Source organism: Peromyscus leucopus, chromosome 22 (genome assembly GCF_004664715.2).
Source record: "Peromyscus leucopus breed LL Stock chromosome 22, UCI_PerLeu_2.1, whole genome shotgun sequence".
NCBI lineage: Eukaryota > Metazoa > Chordata > Mammalia > Rodentia > Cricetidae > Peromyscus > Peromyscus leucopus.
Window position 1 is genome coordinate 27,753,809 of NC_051081.1, and position 12,801 is coordinate 27,766,609.

Here is a 12,801-nt window from a genome sequence, read left to right on the forward strand (position 1 = left end):
TGGGCTAGAGCTATAGCGGTGGAAAAAGGTAGAAATCTGGAGAGACAAGCAAAAGGGGAAAAATCATTATTAAAATTCATCTGGTGAATCAGAAGTCTCAATTTGATAAAGTAACTAGTACATGCATGGGATGCACTCCCGATGTTAATGAATAGAAGAAGTCTGTCATGTGCTTGATCATTTTTGTTGGACTGAAACAAGAAACTCCCCTGTACCCTTTAGCTTCACCGAGGCCCTCATATACAGCACCACCCAGAAGCACCTGCATCAGTCTTCTTTGCTTTGTTGTATTAAGTGAGGCTCACTGCTCCATTGAATCACTGATGACTGTGTTCTTGAGATGAGCCCAGCACACTCATGGATCTGACATGCATTCTTTAGTCCCATTGTGTTTATTTATACTTGGTTCCTCCCCCTCATCTTTCAATTCCTTGGTTTGCTATTCCAGCTTCTGCCCAGAAACTGGAGCCTACCCTGAATCCCGCTCCTTAATTCAAGTCTGGGGACATTTGGTTGTGTTTCGCTATTTAGTGGAATCCAGATCCTCCTACCTAGATGTTAGCTATGGGTTCTGCCTCCAGACTGGGCATTGAGAATTTTGACACCATTTCCTTTCCAATGTGGAATATCTCTATTTTGTGGCACACCCCAGAAGTCAAGGGCAAGGGAGTCATATACGGACTTGAATTGGAGTCGACCTGCCTTTATACCAGAATTTGGTCAGGGCTTTCAGCCTTTGGTTTGTCAATTGGAGTTAACAGAAAATCTCCATGTTATGAAGATTCTATAGTAATGTGTACAGCCAGCAATATGGTACACACGGGAGTGATGAGTATCTTTTCACCTTATAAGGGTGAAAACGCTGGCCTAAAGTCACAGGAATATGCTCTTAGAAGGGATGTTGGCTCATCCCTTGTGTTCTGACTAGACTTCTAAGGTTCTAACCCAGGGTTGAATATGCAGTGCTTTCTACTGCCAAACTCTAACAAGCAAGAGTTGGGAGGTTTGCAGAAACCTTTGACTGTTTTTTATCATGTTGCTTTTGCCCTGGCAAGATAAAGGAGATTGATTCTTTTAAAGACACAGTAATTAAGTAGGCAGACTATGAACTGTCGATAATATCAACAAAGCAATTCATTAAGACAGAGTAGATGCTATTCATTTATATACTGATTTTGAACAAACAAAAGTTTACCACAGGTAAGCCCAAATTCCTCATAATTCATCTAAACTTGATAACATGTTGACTTCATTCTTCAGCGTTTTCTAGATGTTATTCATAATGGCACGAAATAAATATTCTTGGAAACCAACCAGCATATTTCTCTGGAAACAGCAAGTGGTAAAATGGTGCTCAAATTCATGGAAATTGCATTTGTGCTCAACGTATTTCATTGTTTCATTCTAACCATGTGGTAAAATGGCCATAGATTTTGGAGTCAGACAAATATGGTTTTTGAATTCTGTTAGATTAATACCATGGAGATGTTGTTTTTATTTTCTCTATTTTTTTCAACACAGAGGCTCAGATTAACTATAAAAGTGCAAGTCAAGAGACTCCTGTTGTTTAGCTTGAACTGTTTAAGGGGCCCCCCAGGCAGTAGGATCATGAGCTGGCTTTTTGGAGCCTAGTGCCTATGGTGAGACACTTTGCACAGCCTTGGTGCAGGGAGGAGGGGCTTGGACCTGCCTTAACTGAATGTACCAGGCTCTGCTGACTCCCCATAGGAGACCTTGCCTTGGAGGAGGTGTGTAGCAGGAATCTTAAAAGTTTTATTAATAAAATCAAACATGAGGCCAGTTATTGGGGTGAATGCTGGAAGATCAGAGAAGCAGAACAAGCCACAGCTTCCTCACCTCGCCAATTCCTCAGCTGATCCTGTTTCCTCAGACTGTAAGCCTCTGAGTCCTCATCCAGAATGAATCTCAGCTGAACTGCTTCTCGAAAGCCTGAATGCTTAACCAGCTAAAAGCTTCTACTTTCTGGTCTTACGCCTTATATACCTTCCTGCTTTCTGCCTTCACTTCCTGTGATTAAAGGCTCACTTTCTGGGATTAAAGGCAGCCCCTGAGTTCTCACCATGCTTGGCTGTATCCTTGAACACAAGATCGGTATTTCTGCCTCTGGAATGCTAGGATTAAAGTGTGTGCTACCACCGACTAACCTCTATGTTTAATATTGTGGCTGTTCTGTTCTCTGACCCCAGATAAGTTCATTAGCATGCATAATATTTCGGAGAACACAATACCACCACAGAGGTGGGAATGGGGGTGGGTTGGGGAGGAAGGCTGGGGGCGGGAGGAGGGAGGACAGGGGAATCTGTGGTTGGTATGTAAAATGAATAGAAAAATCTCTTAACAACAATAAAAAAGAACAAATAAAAAAGAAAAAAAGAAAACTGGAGCTAAAACAATGAGATTAAAGTTAAATATGCAATGAAGTATAGGAAATACAGAGAAGAGAGTTGTCAGTGAGCTCATTAGATGAGATATACAAAATTCATGTACAAAATATCCTAAGATTATAATACATAAAATTCATCCTGGAAAGGTGATTCTTTGGGATATAGACAGTACAGGAGGATGCTGAAAGGACACTGGTAATCATGGATCATATTCAATGCACAGATGGGTTGAAGCGAGAGGTATGTGTGCTGCCTTTTCAGATTACTCTGTCCTGTTCTGAAATAAATTTGTGTAACAACTATTTTGATGAACACACACACACACACACAACACACACACACACACACCCTCTGTCATGCCACAGCAGTTTCTATGTTTTGATTTCTAAATAAATGCCCACTTTAAGTGTAGTTAATGAGAACTTACTTTGGAACTACTCTACATTCGCCTTCTCATATAATGAGTGTCAATGTGATCTAATACAGGACTTGCATATTTTTTTCCTTTTGTCAGTACAACTCAAGGATTTCACAAGGAGATGGGTAGGGGAAAGGGAAATGATTACATTCATTAACTTGGTAAACAAGAAAATGGGTGTTGTTATGTGCTACTATGTGTGAAATTGTGAAATTGTGCCCATTCATTGCACAGAAAATTACTGGGCTCTGTTATATATATATTAGTGAACAAGAACAGTCTTGAGCATTATTCAAATAATAATGCTCAAGGGAATATAGAAGATTAAATAGGTAAATTATGTTTCACTAGAAACTAAACAGGATATCCAGAAAGCAAGGTAAATTAAGGGGAAGGTGTGTTGCTAAGGTGTGGAATTCTTTCTTAGACGGTGTGGCTGAAGAACGATCCTCATAAAGTGACATTTGAGCAGGGGTCCGAAGAGAACAAAGGAGATTGGAGATATTAAAGCTAAAAGTGTTCTATGCAGAGAATCAATACCTTGCAACAGCACTTGAGGAAGGAGACCACACAGACTGTTTGTAGAATACCATTGTTTTGAACAAGTGGACCATGAGAGAGATGAGATGGAGTGGAATGAGATGAACTGGTAAATACAGAACTGATGCACAGCGTCTAAGTAATGATGCTATATTGTGCTCCCAACTCTCAAGTATTATTAACTATTGCCATTGCCCTTGGTTACCCTCCCAAACTTGACAGTAAGATTCTAATGCCAAAGACATTGCACACTTGAATAATAGAATTTGGAGAATCAAGCTGCTTCTGACCTGGAAATGCCATCCCTACTGGTAGTTTTTTACAGTGATAACATGTACTAAGCATCCTACTGGAGAAGAAAAGCAATCATCAATATTACACACCAATGAGCCCTGTGAACTATGATAATGACCTGCATGGCAAGTGCCTCCTGGTGCTATAGTGGCATGAGTGTCATGGGAGTAACCAACCACTTTTTTTTTTTTTGGCTGCTCCACAAGATAAAACCCATGACTAAATACTTATTGGGGCCAGCAACCTGTGGCTAAACAGGTCATAGCCCTAGGGGAGAACTTACTACTATTATTTCTTTAGTGAGACATAGTATTAACCATCTCCTAACAACTTCTCACTATACCCATAGATTAGTGCACTTTACAGACATTTATCAGAGATTATGTCTTCTCTGATATTGCTTCTTTTGGCAATAGATGGTGACGGACACATTTACCGACAGATGGTCAAGATGTAGAGGGTAAGTTATCGTGGAGTTCTCAGTCTTATATAGGACATCTACATCATTCAACATGCTTTCAAAGTTTCAAGCATCATTGCAGAAGTGAGGGATGAAAGATCATAAGGGCTGGAGATGTTGGGATGACTACAAGAAAATCATGCTTTCCAGAAACAGTAGGGCAGTTGCACACACGAACTCACAATAGTTGTGGTATCATGCACAAGACCTATGGAAGCTGAAATGAGACAAAACACCAGCATCGAAGTGGGGAGGTGGGTGTGAAGTCTAGCTGAGCAGCTATGGGTAGTCGGCAGCTGATCAGGAAGGAGAGTCAGCTTTTCTTTAAAGGTGTGGTCCTGGGCAGGTGGAACACTCTTCAGTGGATGGTCACATACCCAAGAGTCTATAGGCAGAAAGAATTAGATTTAGTGGGTTGAAAACATGAGTGAGCTCACAAAATTGTGTGGCAGTGGAATGGAAATGATTCTGAGAGAAAATGGGGGAGAGAACAAATACAATCAAAACACACAGGGCCCTGTCCTTCAGGGGCTACAGGCAACTGAGGAACGCTGACAGTGGGAGACACAGTTTCCCCAGAGATGAGCTCCCTAATTGGTTATCCAGTACAATTTGGCCACCCCTGAAATCACAGACATACAAGAAAGACTAAACAGATGTAGCAAGTTGTTCATCTACACACACACACACACACACACACACACACACACACACACACACAAATGTATGTGTGTGTGTGTGCGTGCATACAACAATAACCAAAAAAAACCCATGAATTTGAGGTAGAGAGGAGGTTGGGGGACATAAGGGGACTTCTTGAGAAGAAAAGGAAGGAGAGAGAATGATGTAACTATATTTTAATTTCAAAACATAAAAAACCCAAATTATATGAAATTCTCAAAAACTTAACAAGAAAACAAAGATATTTATAAAAAAAACTTTCGAAAAGATTAAGTATTATTAGTATAATAACAATAGTGATGATAACTAATAAAGAGATCAGAGGTATAACATATGAATGGCTGTTCTCAGATGGTCAGTCTGTCATTCTGTGATGAGATTTGGGTTGTCAGTGTGATGGAGGTATACTACTGTCGGGATTAGACGAGTCCAGGGATGCTCGATGCGTTGTGGTACGTGAGACAGTTCAACAGAGTGAAGGGCTGTCTTTTATCTCACACAGCAGTCACAACCAGGAATAAGAATTTGTGTCACATCGGTATCCCTCAAGCAATCATGGTCACACAGGTCGTGGGCAGCAGAACTGATGGACCCACTGACAGAGTCCTGCTGGGTCCAGATGCCAGACATATTCAGCTCTGAGTGGTACCCTTTTGCATCCATAAACTTTAGTTTTCTGACTCTACAGATAAACCCATAGTTGTTTTTTTAAATCTTCTCATCGTTTTATAACCACTGCATTTCTTAAGAATACAATCACTATGCAGCTGGGAGACAACCGTTTTATTTTGCCCAGAGCTTTATTAAGAAGTTTTCATGTTTGTTTTAGCCAGGGTCTTATCTGTAAAGAGAGACCAAAAGGGAAAACTTGAATGCACACTAGTGACTCCAGTGTCGAATTAGCTGGGAAGAGTGTGATGCATATGACAGTTATGGGATGAGTCTCTGACAAGTGCACCAGCCTGGGTAAATTCCTTTGAATAGATCCAGCCTTTAACATAAGGCACACTAAGGACATCTGTAATCCTGGTGACGTGGCTCTCACTGAACACCCCCATTTGCCTTGATCTTTCTTTCCTCCAGGACCCCTTTCCTCGCCAGGATCTACTTGCCCAGCTAACCTGATCAAACACATTTCTGCAGTTTTAACCTGGGCCATTTTCTCTGGGATTTGAGTTTATAATGTCCTCTTAGCACACACACACACACACACACACACACACAGGCAGCTTTAAGGTGAGACGAGCTTTTTCCTGGGTGGCTCTTCTCTGCAGAAACTGGCTTGTGGGATGCCCCTGGCCATTTATTCCAGTCTCTGAACTCAAAACTTTCTCCTCAGTGGTGTCAGAACAGATCAGTGTTCGCTAATATGATGGGATTGAATTTCTCCATTCTCGGGTTAGCGTGACACGCAGAGAATTGTTCAGACCCTGCGCTGAAGCCTCGCTTTCAGACGCACGCGCTCTTTCTATAAAAATAACTCAGAAGTTTCCAGAGTGGGGTAGAGTGGTGGGACGAGTGGGTTTTTTTTTTTTTTTTTGAGGTCCCCAGTGTTCACGTTGTAAATCATATGGGGGCAGCTGACATTCTTCTAAATGGGTGGCTAAGAAATTGCCCTTCTTCCAGTGACTAGCTAGTGTCTTCCTGTGGGCAAGTGCGTAGAGGTAATCACAAGCAGATGGGAAGCCCCGGGCATAATTGCACTCTCTTCATTTATTAGAGAGCTCTGTGCAAGGGAAAGAGGAAAAGCCAGTAGGGTAAAAGGGCAGCTTTTGTGTCATTTTCTTGCTCGAGACAAATTGGATACAATTACAATTAGGACACGGGGGGATGTGGATCCCGGAGCATTCATCTTCGAATATTGAATCTTAAGGTGATTCCCAGTCATGTGGTAAGATAAAAGGAGAACATTTTGAAAGTGTGGTCAGATGATAGCGAAGGTTTGAGGTTTTCTATTGCAATTTCCTTAACTGGGAGATTGCCTGAAAACCTTCTAAGAAATATCACATGATGCTTTGAAGAATTGTCCCACGTACCCTCAATATTTATCTTCTGTGAAGTTTTCCCACTTCACCTTCAAAAGAGAAAGAGGAGTATTTTTTTTCTTCATTTCAGTCAATTAATGAGACAGAACATTAAGACAAGTCATTCTGGGTTCTTAAAATCTGGAATTCAGAAGTTATTTTCTAAGCAGGTTCAGATCACAGAGACACCGGACGACAGGGAAAGACTTTAATTATCAATTCCCCTTCCCCAGCAAAACTCTTAGTTCTCTTTTCTCCCGGTATTTGCCTAGACCCCAGCAAGCAGCTTTGCTCTCCAACTTTTGTGTGTAATAATATAAGACCTAATGAAATATTTCTAGACTGACTCAAAGCTTGTGAAACGATCCTACAGAAAACACAAGCAAAGGAAATATGTGAGGAGGCGATAGGATGAACAGAAAGTACTTCCTGGTAGTGTGAATATGGTGATGTGTTTTAAATAAAACAGAAGCTAAAAGTGACTATGTTTCAGCTGTCTTCACTATGTGGAGTGTAACAATAAGTGAAAATGAAATCCTTTATTAAAGGATTAAATTAAACCTGTTATATACACAAAGAATTCATCTGAATATGTGTGTGTGTGTGCGTGTGTACTTGTGATTATGATGGCATCATCTCTCCTCACACACATCAAATCAATCAATACAACGGATTTTCTGTTGATAACAGCTTTGAGTCTAATGGGAAAAAAATGCGTTTATCTGATAAAACACAGCAGGTTACAGTTGCTAAGTGATTGCTTGATCTCACTGCCTCTTGCCTGGATTCTCTGTACTTGTTTTCTCAGACAAGCAGAATGGTAATGTCCTGTCTACTTCTGTCAGCAAGGTCATTTGTAGGATCAAGGTCTGAAACCCAAGGTCTCCACCGCAGCCTCCTAAGCAAATTTGATTGCATTCCATCTGTCCTCAGATTCACTAAGGGGATGTCACACATTCTTTGATTACAGACACCATGCTTCTGTTTGCATATTGACTAATCTTGGAAGTTAAGGGTCACACTTAGCCTTGTCTTCATGTCTCTTGATGAATGGGCACACACCCTGCTTGTCCCAGGGCTGCTGTTGGTCACCTTCAAAATGAGAGATAGTTACATATTCAAAGAAATACAGTAATGCTTTGAGAATATCCTTGCTTTTTTTTTTTTTTTTTTTTTTTTTTTTTTGGTTTCTGGATATCTTTGCATTTTCACAGCTAAGGATGGGTCAAAGCAAATCTTGCCCTCTGGGAGTTTCAGATACAAGCATCCAGTACATGCATGTGGCTTTTCCTTTCAGGTTAAGTGACTCCCAGTTCCTAGAGTCGTGATTTATGGAACCTATTTTCCAACTCTAATCATTTCACTGCTTTCCCCTGGAACATCTCCAAGTTCTCAATTGACTTATGTTTCAGGCTCCAAACGATGTGGTATCGAAACACCAAGGGGAAGCAGTGCCTTCATATTCTTATAGTCACTATTCTTATTTGTACATAAATACCTTTTCTCCCAATCAGTCTATAAATGATAACCAGGCTCTTTGTCCTAGCACTGGGCTTTGAAGTTTTGGGCCAACTGTAAATGATATTATAAGAGTGGAGAGGCTTTTTATGTCAATAAATGATGCTACCTCTTATCAGGCTTGGTTACATTAAATTAATTTAATGGCCCATCTGCTGTATGCATATAACAAGTTGAATTCTCATTCCACATTATACTGTAATGTTCAAAGAAGCAGAAAATGATCTAGTGATTTTTTTGTTTTATATACTTTCAAATTTTATTCTGTGTAGAATGTATTTTAGATCAGCTGTCTTGTTTTTCTCTGTAACATCACTAGAGTGATTTCAGTGAACACTACAATATTAATAGCATGTGCCAACTTAAACACAGTAAAGTGATATCCCTGTAATGTGCCGTCTTTTTTTTTTTTGAGATCATTCCTTGTTTGAGTTGATCATGATCAAAGTCATGGTAGTGAGGAATGGTAGGAAAAATCATCACACATGCACTTTTTTTTTTTAGCTTGCTACTAAGCGAAGTTTGAAAGTTGCTTTATTAATTTCAGTACCAAATTTAATAAACATGTCGATCTCTTCAAATGGCCAAAGCCATCTCCCAGTCCCTGCTTTGGTTGATCATGAAGCCTACTTGTGCCCTGGAATCAAGTGCATGTGTGGATTTGAGATCAACCAAAGCAGGGACTGGGAGATGGCTTTGGCCAGTGGTCCTCAACCTTCCTAAGGCTTTGAACTTTGAATACAGTTCCTCATGTTGTGGTGATGCCTTCACCATAAAACTATTTCATTGCTACTTCACAACTGTAATTTTGCTACTGCTATGAATTGCAATGTAAATATCTGATATGCAGGATATCTGATATTTGATTCCCAAAAGGGTCAAGACCCATGGGTTAAGAACCACTGGCTTAGGCAATTATGAGGACTCAGGCTCAGTACTAGAACACATTTTTTTTTTTTTAAAAGCCTTGACTAGTGACTCACCTTGGCAATAGTGCTTCGAAAGTGAACAGAGGATGATCCCTGGGCTTAGTGACCAGCTTGGCCTACTTGGTAAGTTCTATGCCAATGAAAGAACCTGTTTCAAAAAAATATTAAGGTTAGTGATACTTAAGGAATGACACCTAGAGCATCTGAGGTTGATCTCTGGTTTCTGATATTCATAGGCTCATGAACACATGTGCATGTAACCCCTCCACACACACATGATCAGAGAAGCATCATAGTTAACAGGGAGCTAAACGTTCTGATTTGTGGTTTGGGTTTTTCCAGCAGATTTTCCCAAACCTTGGGAAAAATGGAACCATTACTAATATACAAGACTCCTAGATTAAAACTTTCCCAGAAGCCAAAACAGGGTCATAAAAATTAAGGGATAGTACACATGCTATTTTAATGAAGAAAATTTTTTGAACTCATATGATATTATGTACCATGAAATAATTACCACCCTTAATATAATCAAAGGATGGATAGCAATAATTCTTCACAGATTATTGTAGATTTTGTAGTCTGGAAGAAAAGCAAGACATAAAAAATTTATGTTAGTCAAGTATTCTCCAGAGAAACAGAAGAAATAGTGTTCTTCAGGGAAATATATTTATTAGGGAGAAATTGGCTTGCATAATAAAGGAGGCACAGAAGTACAAGTTCAGCTTGTTGTAGAGGCAGGAGAGCTGGCATTTAACTGTAGTCTGAATCTGGAGGGCAAATCCAGGAAAGCTGTTGTGTCGGTCTGAGTACAAAGACGGGTGTTATGGTGTGAACATAAAATGCCCCCTGTAGGCTCACATGTTTGAGCACCTGGTCCCCAACTGGTGTCTCCCTTTTGGGAGGTTTCGGCACCTTTGGGATGGGTGCAGGCCAGCAGAAGTGGATCATGGGGCTGTGTCTTTAAGGTTCACGGCTCAGTCCATTTCCGGTATGCTCCTTGCTTCCGGTTGGCATCATGTGGAAACCAGTTGTTGCAAGCTCCTGCCATTGGTGACCTAGCCACTACGGGCTGTTCCCTCTGAATCACAAGCCCAAACAAGCCTCTGCTTCCGTGAGTTTCTTTTGTGAGATATTGTTGTTGCAGTGGTAAGAGTGGTAATCGACACAGTGTGTGTGTGTGTGTGTGTGGGGGGGATGAAACAAAACAAACAAACAAAAACAAGGCTCTCATTCAAGAATTGAAGATTTTTCCTTTTAGCTTTTCAGCTCTCATCAAACCCACTGGAGACTAGTGGCCTCACCCATTGTAAATCTACTGCTTTCTTTAGATCACTGATTCAAATGTGAATTTCATCCAGAAACTAACTCTGTCTCTGTCTCTCTCTCTGTCACACACACACACACACACACACACACACACACACACACACACACACACACACGAGTAACATTTAGCCAAATATCTGGGCACCCTAAATCCTGGCCAAGCTGATATATAAGTCTGCCAGCACAACCAAAAGAAACATGGTAGACATTTTTTTCCCTCCTCACAGGTTTTTTGTGTCTCTTCGACTGTGGTGTAAATTCGAAGACAGTGTCAAAATTGTAACTTTCTGGTCTTCTGAGAAAACAAATCATGGCACATATGTAGGTTCTAAACTCGTCTTACCAGGTGCCAACATACTTATTTCTCAAGACAGAACTCTAAAGAAGCTACAAAAGTTAATACGACCCCGGCATTGCTCATAACCTGATATTTTCTAGTATCATTAGGATAGATTTTCTTTGAATTGCATTCTTTTTAATGCACTGCACCAAACATGTTTAATACACAAAAATCACAATTTTATTTTAATACTCAGTTTTTAAAATATTAAACTTAATGAATAATTCTTTTTTTTCTGAAATGGTGGTGAAAATTTTGTCTATTTCTGTGGGAAAGATTGATTTTTCTCCTGTTTAAAAGACTTTCTTTGAGTGCTTTGACTTTTGTATATATTTTCATCATATTCATATATTGTAATTCTTTCCAGACCTAATTACATTACTTTACTCACCAAATGTGTTTTAACCCTTCAAGACAAATGTATGCTGCCCAAAATATTCTTGGGTGTGAACAAACTGTAATAATCATATATGAATATAATGTGTTGGGATCCAATCTATATTCCATTCTTTCCCATCCAGTTCTTCTCCTATTCCTCCCTACTTCATGTTCTCTCTCTCTCTCTCTCTCTCTCTCTCTCTCTCTCTCTCTCTCTCTCTCTCTCAATTTAATATGGAGTCAATTTAGTGCTGCTCATATCTTTATGGGTGTGGGACTATCTACCAGAGTGTGGGTAGCCTCTCAGGGACCACATATCCAAAGAATTGACCCTCTTTCCCTCAGCAGCCATCAACTGCCAATGGCTCCTCAGAAAGGGGTGGAACTCATGAGCCATGAGGAGCAAGTCAGTAAGAAGCACTCCTCTGTGGCCTTGGCATCAGCTCCTGCCTCCAGGATCCTGCCTTGTTTGAATTCCTGTCCTGACTTCCTTTGATGATGAAGAGTGATGTGGAAGTGTAAGCCTAATAAACCCTTTCTTCCCCAACTTTCTTTTTTGGTCATGGTGTTTCATCATAGCAACAGAAACTCTAACTAGGACACCTATTATTTATTATTTTTACTTGTTGTTTATGCTTTTGGGGTTATAGCCAGTAACAATAAAACAAAACAAAACAATGAACCAAAAATTCATTTTCTAATTCAAAATAAAAAAAAATAATTACTTGGTTTTTTTTTCCCTAAAGAGTTTTTTTTTTTTGATTTTCAAGACAGGGTTTCTCTGTGTAACAGCCTTGGCTGGCTATCCTGGAACTTTATCTGTTGACAAGATTGGCATCAAACTCATAGTTTTTAATCTTCTACTTGACTACAACCAACTTTGCACTTATTTTGCACATGATATAAGGAAATGGTCTGGTATTTTTCTTTTGTATATGAATATTGTACTTCTTACTTCAATTTAGAAAACTAAGTTTAGATTGTCTTTGAAAACAGAAACCCATTGAATTGTTTTGGTATTCTTATCAAAATCAGTTGGCCAGGCTGCTACCTTTATTATTACTCTAGCTTTGTAGTAAATTTAAAATCAAGAAATACAAATCCTCCAAGTTTATTCTACTTTTAAGATCCATTTGGCTGTTCTCAAAGTTTCAAATTCCTGTATAGATTTTAATATATTGTTATTTTGTATGTAACACATGGACTTTTTCCTCTTACAAAATAAGGATTTTAATAGTGATTATGTTGGTTGTGCTAATCATTCCGCAGGTAAGTATAAAGAGGTTTTGTACTCTATTCATAAGTCTTTTAATTTATGGATATGAGATGCATTCTCAATTATTTAGGTTTCTAAAATTTTCATTAAATACAATTTTGTATTTTTAGAGTACAAATTGTGTACTTCTTTTTATTAAATTCACTGTTTTATATTTTGTTGTTCTTTTAAGTGGGATTATGTTCTTAATTTTAAAAATCCTTTCATCT